The sequence below is a fragment of the Orbicella franksi genome, chromosome 8 (genome assembly GCF_964199315.1).
Source record: "Orbicella franksi chromosome 8, jaOrbFran1.1, whole genome shotgun sequence".
In the NCBI taxonomy this organism is placed as follows: Eukaryota; Metazoa; Cnidaria; class Anthozoa; order Scleractinia; family Merulinidae; genus Orbicella; species Orbicella franksi.
Window position 1 is genome coordinate 7364930 of NC_138152.1, and position 6780 is coordinate 7371709.

The 6780-nt window shown below is 40.1% G+C and overlaps 1 pseudogene; it reads left to right on the plus strand.

Annotated features, from left to right (window-relative positions):
* Nucleotides 1–1515: 1515 nt before the first annotated feature.
* On the plus strand, nt 1516–3585 carry LOC145495623 (uncharacterized; annotated as a pseudogene).
* Nucleotides 3586–6780: the final 3195 nt, after the last annotated feature.

Sequence of the window (6780 nt, forward strand, 5' to 3'; positions counted from 1 at the left end):
AATTTTAGCGCTACATAAATCGTTTTACTATTATTATTATTAACTTGTGGAAAGCCCTAGGGGAGTCCCATATAGAAACGACGGGGAAAAGAACAGAAAAGAAAAGAAAAGAACCCCTAAGAGGTACCAAGATTCTGTTTTGTGTGGGTGGCTTGAAATTTTTTCAACCCTAAGAAATACCAATTCTGAAACAAAATTAAAAGTCAATTGATCTGCTGACATTTTTTTTCGGCTCAATACCCAAAAAGGTACCGCAAAAGCTCTCGCTGTTGGAGCTTTTGAGGCTGCACACCCTATGAGATACCAAATACGCTTTTTTAATCCCTGAAAACTACGACAAGCACTGCCGTACTTTTTATATGGCAGCACTCCCGAGCTCACAACTTACCCGGATCGAGTGTAGTGGTCGCGAATCCGTGGACCTCGGCTATTGTTTCAAGGATTCAGCAGGTCTTTACTATACTATTATTCCTTGGTTATCCTGCTTTGTTCGTGGTAAGGTGCTGTTGAGATTAATTTACAGAGATTTGATAATGTCGAGCTTGCGACTTGAATTTACAGAGATTTCGAAACTTGTACCGAATACAGTTCATTTACAGATATTTTACATGATAAGGCTAAACATGTAAAATCCTTGTAAGTTGTAGATTTACAAACATTCATAGAAGATTTTGCAAAGTCTCTAAATTTTGAGTCCTACCCTCTCAGGCTAGATATTTTAAAAACATTTTGCAATAAGCAGAACTAAAAACTAAACAAAATGTTTGTAAAATGTATTTATAGACATTCTGTTTATAATAAGGACAGGTACAAAGTCTGTAAATTCAGGATCTACAAACATTTCTTAAAGTTTGTAAATGGTTCAAATTCTCCAGTGATTATCAACCAGAATAACTCACAGTACTGGAGACGAATCAAAACTGCTGTTTCTTCTAGTCGAATCGTATTATCATGTCTCGTTTACCTATATAACGTCAACGGCGTATTCAGTGCGTTATGAGCACAATTAGAAGCATGTAATAAGTCGATTTGTTTTCTTTATTTGGTAAAATTGAATTTTAAGAAAATGGCAAAACGTTTGATTTTATAAAACATGTTTCGACAGAAACTTCTGCCATCTCCAGTTAAACCAAGTACAAAGCGATGGAAGCTGAATTTGTAATAAGTAGAAAATGCTGATTGTGACAAACAGTAACAACAGAATGAAGTAAAGCGTTATAGTGTGAGAAGTAAAGAGATAATTTTAGATTAATATGGTGTTATTGTTGATTTAAAGAGGGTTGCTCTCTCTGAATATGAATAGCCTCTTTCATCTTAAGTTGAAAACTGGTGGAGGCGTGATCATCTACATTACCGAGAAGAGCCCATCAAGTTTGCGCATATCTGGAAAACGTTTGGAAAGACATCGGAATTTATTGTTTTTCTTTTGACTAATCAGCATCGAGTAAGTTTCTTTTTACTCTTTTTCAATGGCTTTCGAAATTAAGAAGGCGACAGGAAGGGCACTGGTGATAATCTGTGGTGATACTCTCCTCGATTAATGAGCCTACCTCACACAAACAAGAGGCAGCAGGCTGCAGATGTTCTTTTCGCTTGCAAAATGACTTCCGCACTGACTCAATAACATCCATTAAGGAGGAAAGAGGATGCGAATGGAAAAGTGCTTCAGAACTGCAATCATCACATCAGGAAGTAGCAAACATCAAAGGTTGGCCTGATGATAACCTGATAAAGCTGAGCATGAAAAGGACCTTTGGGATGGTTTTTATGGGTAACACCAAGATGCCCCTCTCAGAGTCCATGGATGGAATAGCTAGGAAGAGTAAACTAAAAATGTTCGGAGTTACAGTCAATGAGAATCCATGTAATTGAGACACTCAATTCGAAAATATGCTTAGCAAAGCGAGTTCAAGACTGTACATCCTTAGAGTTTGTAAATGCTACGGCTAATTACTACAAGAGCTTACACTGTTGTTTGGCAGCCTTATAATGTCACTTTTTACCTATGCAATTGACGAGGTGTGGGCTTGCCCCAATGCTTTTTGGCAGCTTTATAATGCCACTCTTTACCTATGTAATTCAAAAGGTGTGAACTTGCGCCACTGCTGTTTGGCAGCCTTATAATGTCACTTTTCATCTATGCGATTGAGGAGGTGTGGGCTTGCGCCACTTCTGTTTAACAACCTGATAATGTCACTTTTTACCTATGCGATTGAGGAGGTGTGGACTTGCGCCACTGCTGTTTGGCAGCCTTATAATGTCACTTTTTACCTATGCGATTGAGGTGTGGACTTACGCCACATCTGTTTGACAGCCTAATAATATCTTTTTTCACCTATGCGTTTGAAAAGGTGTCAACTTGCGCCACTGCCGTTTGACAGCCTTATGATGCCACTTTTCACCTATGCAAATAAGGAGGTGTGGGCTTGCGCCACTGCTGTTTGACAGCCTTATAATGTCACTTTTAACCTATGCGATTGAGCTGTGGGCTTGCGCCACTTCTGTTTAACAACCTGATAATGTCACTTTTTACCTATGTGATTGAGGAGGTGTGGGCTTACGCCACAGCGTTATAATGTCAGTTTTTACCTATGCGATTGAGGAGGTGTGGGCTTACGCCACTGCTGTTTTACAGGCTTGTACTCTCACTTTTTACCTATGCAATTTAGAAGGTGTGGGCTTGCTCCAATGCCGTTTGACAGCCTCATAATATCACTTTTTACCTATGCAATTGAGGAGTTGTGGGCTTACGCCACTGCTGTTTGACAGCCTTGCAATGTCACTTTTTACTTATGCAATTTAGATGGTGTGGGCTTGCCCCATTGCTGTTTGACAGCTTTATAATATCACTTTTTACCTATGCAATTCGGGAGGTGTGGGCTTGCGCCACTGCTGTTTGACAGCCTTAAAATATCAGTTTTTACGTGTGCGATTGAGAACGTGTGGACTTGCGCCACTGCTGTTTGGCAGCCCTATGATGTCACTTTTTACCTATGCGATTGAGGTGTGGGCTTGCGCCACTGCTGTTTGACACCCCTATAATGTCACTTTTCACCTATGCAATTGAGGTGTGGGCTTGGGCCACTGCTGTTTGGCAGCCTTGTAATGTCACTCTTTACCTATGCGATTGAGGAGGTGTGGGCTTGCGCCACTGCTGTTTGACAGCCTCATAATGTCACTTTTCACCTATGCAATTGAGGTGTGGGCTTACGCCACTGCTGTTTGGCAGCCTTATAATGTCACTTTTTACCTATGCAATAGAGGTGTGGGCTTGCGCCCACTATGGTAAATATCTTTTCCAGATTGAGAGGTTTTGCAAGCGGGCTCTACGTTATGTTTATACCAGCAAATATACACCCATAAGTTATGTAATTAGAATCAAAGATAGGCTACTATGGGATAAGATAACTACTGATAGCACTCATCCCGTTCATGAGCTACTTCCATTCCTGAGGTCAAGGAGCCCAAGGAAAAGAGGACCACCCTTACATCCTGCCACGTGCCAGAACTGAACGTCATAAACACTGTTTTGTGAACAGATGCCTTTCAATTTTATTTAATTGTTATTCATATATTTGTAAATAGTTTGTAATTAGCTTTTTATAGCAGTCTGTTATATGAAATTGTACGTCCAGACGTACGACTGGGCATGTTTTTTTTTTGGCATTTACTATTTATTAATAAAGAATTCTAAATTCTCACTGACTAACTTATTAGCGCATCGAGAAACTACCAGTAAAATGCTCAGCGGTTCTTTGGGACGTATTACTGCTTTATGGGATCTTCCGGTAAATAGTTTAGACCGCGTGGTCCCGTTCTCTCTCTCTTATGGCACTCGCTCGCTGTGTCACAGACCGCCGACAACCTCCTCCTCTGGTGTTGGTTGACGATTCCCCCCCCCCCCCTTTTTTTGTCCCTATGGCTATCCTCGATGTCTACCTCTTATCACGACTATCCGCGGATCTTATTCCCATAACTTGTGCTAAGTAGTAGACAGCGAGGATATAATACGAAATTTTATTAAAAACTGGATCATTAGATAGTGCAATTCAAGAGTTTTCATTGCTGGCTAAGCCATCATGGTCTATGAGCCATAACACCATGCTCTACAAAATATGGTAAGCGTGCGCATGTTTTTTGTTTTTTGTTTTTTTTTTTTTGTGCGCTTTTTATTTTTGTTATATAGTTTGGGGGCGTTTATAATTAAAGAACTATCCCACCCGCACTTGTTGGATATTATGTACTTATTGACTGAGTGGGAGGGCCGGAAGGGAAAATATTTGGCTCAAGGTCAGGACGTACGGTTCTCGCTGCGCTCAGTCCGTACGTCCTGACCTTGAGCCAAATATTTTCCCGTTCGGCCAGACCTAGCTCAGTCAATAAGCATTTTATCATATGACCTGAAAATTTTGAAAATTCTGTTTGAACCTAAAAAGGACGCGATTACATAACATCAGACGGCCGCGCGCGGAACAACTACAATTAAGATTCCGCAATAAAAACTTGTCATTTATTTCTTCGCGTCCGAGCAAGGAACACACAATTCATCGAAAAAAACGACTCATTTTCTGAGTTTTGTTTTTCAATGTGAGTCCTCAACTACAATTCATGCTGACGGGATTGGCTAACCTGTTTAAAAAACCAACAGAAAGTTGACATAAAGCTGTCAAAAATATGTCAAAAGCATCAAAAACTTCGAGGAACAAAAGTTCGCTTCACGCTTCACTGAAATTGTTGACAAATCTTCCTCGTCCGCAGACTCGAGAAAATGTCGGCGTCGTTTCGAGCGATTTTTCGACCTTTTGGATTCTCTTGAACAAGGAAGAACCAGCAACTGAATATTAATGACTCCGATGTTGGCTCCCGCAGACAGTGGCTGGTTTGCTGACTTTGCTGGCTTTGCTGTGTAGTGGAAATTATACCATTAAACACAAGCGAGTTTTATTATCTGGATGAACTGTACGGTGGTGAACTTGTGTTCGTACTCAGTTTTGTGTCTTCAAACAACACTGATGTAGAAACTGCAGCGCAATTTATCCTACTGTACACAAGGCGTGTTTGTGATTTCGCTTCTCACAACTCTGGAAACTCGAAGAAAACATTTATATCGTACTTTGTTTTCATCGTGTTGCCGGTTTTCTTGCTTTTGACCCACGATGAATTCTTGATGCTTTCCACTGAAAGAAGTTTCGCCTTAAGACTGTTTACTTATTCCGAAGGTTAATTATCGGACAATTTCTCCGGAAAAGTTGTTTTCTTGACCGCCTGTTTGCTTGTTGTTGACTTCTGAGAAAGTTGTGAAGTTCTTCAGTTGTGAGGAGTGTTGACTTTCTTTCTGTGCTTTCGGAGTGAGTTGGCGACTGAAGTAGTTCTGCATCGGACAGTTCGCCTGGATAATAAAATTCGCTCTCTGAATGTTCAGTTTCATCACTGATTTTGAGGAGAACAAAATTTTGCAGCGACAGAATTGTTTTATCATTAACTCGCATCGAGTTTCCAGTAGGGCCGTACGCATTTCTAGTAGTGCCGTAGTGTTTTTCCGGCCCTATCACCTCGACGCGTACGGCCCTCATACGGGACTTTTTTTCTTATGGTTTTCCAAGGAAATTGCGCTCGGGGCCGTACGGGTCATATGATAAGAGATGATTATGGCTAATTCGACGTGTACCTTATTCAGGATCCTGGTACCTTTTATGGTTTTGTTTTGTTTTTTTCAAATTTCGGACGAGCACCCCCGTCCTTCTTATTTGGGGGTCGTCCTCGGGGGAGCTGTAGTCAAATGTTACCATAAATGTGGATTTACTGCGACGACACCAGGGAAAAATTAAAACAGGTAGCTACATGTAGCTCTAGAGAGGCATTCTGGATGGGATATTAACACTGACCTAGCAAAAAAAAAAAAAAAAATGAAAAGTAGCTTATATTACTGGGTACTGTTAACAAATATCGAAAAACTACAATGCAATCTAAATACATTTTTAAGAGTTAAAATGGAAAATTGTCTCAATTCAGTAAATGATGGTGAGAATTGTTGTATAGTCTGTGGAACTGGCGGTCTTGTCGAAAATCGATACTCACAACTCTCTTGATTATCGATTTTCATCGATTAATTATTATCGATTATGTTGAATGGAATGAATTATATTGATGATCGGTTTTCATTGATTGCCACATGATCTAATTTTTTCTGCGTCTACAGGAAACCCTGCATGTACAGGAAGATTCACATTGATTTTGATTTGTTATTTGATTTCATTAGTTGCGACTGCATTTGGTCAGGCGTACTCGATCCCTATTTTTTTGGGTTCACAGACACTGTACGTGTCCAGCTTGGTGCATGTAGGTTATACTGTTCATCACGCTTGCTTCGTGTTGCGTCAACATTGCATATGTTATAAATTTATGTGTCTGTCCGCCTATTATCAATAAAAATTAGCTAATGAGCGTGCGAGAATTTCTCAGCACAGGCCCAAGTTTAGACCTAATAGAGGTCAGGGTTTTTAAAAGTTGACTACTGCTCAGGTCTGGCTTTCCATTGGATTGCAGGCTCTAGCCAGGTTGACATATTGTAATCAGGAGCTCCGCTTTTAAGCTTGGTTAAATCTATATATTAGTTGTCTGAGATTAATTACGCTAGCTGAAAACCTAAGGAAACGTGAAAGTTAAGATTCGATATTTCGGGACAGGAGCGTTACACTGAAAAAATTAGTGGAATTTCAAAAATCAAAGATGAAGTAATGATTATGTAAAATCAAAGCCACAGTCGGCTAAAACTGTCCT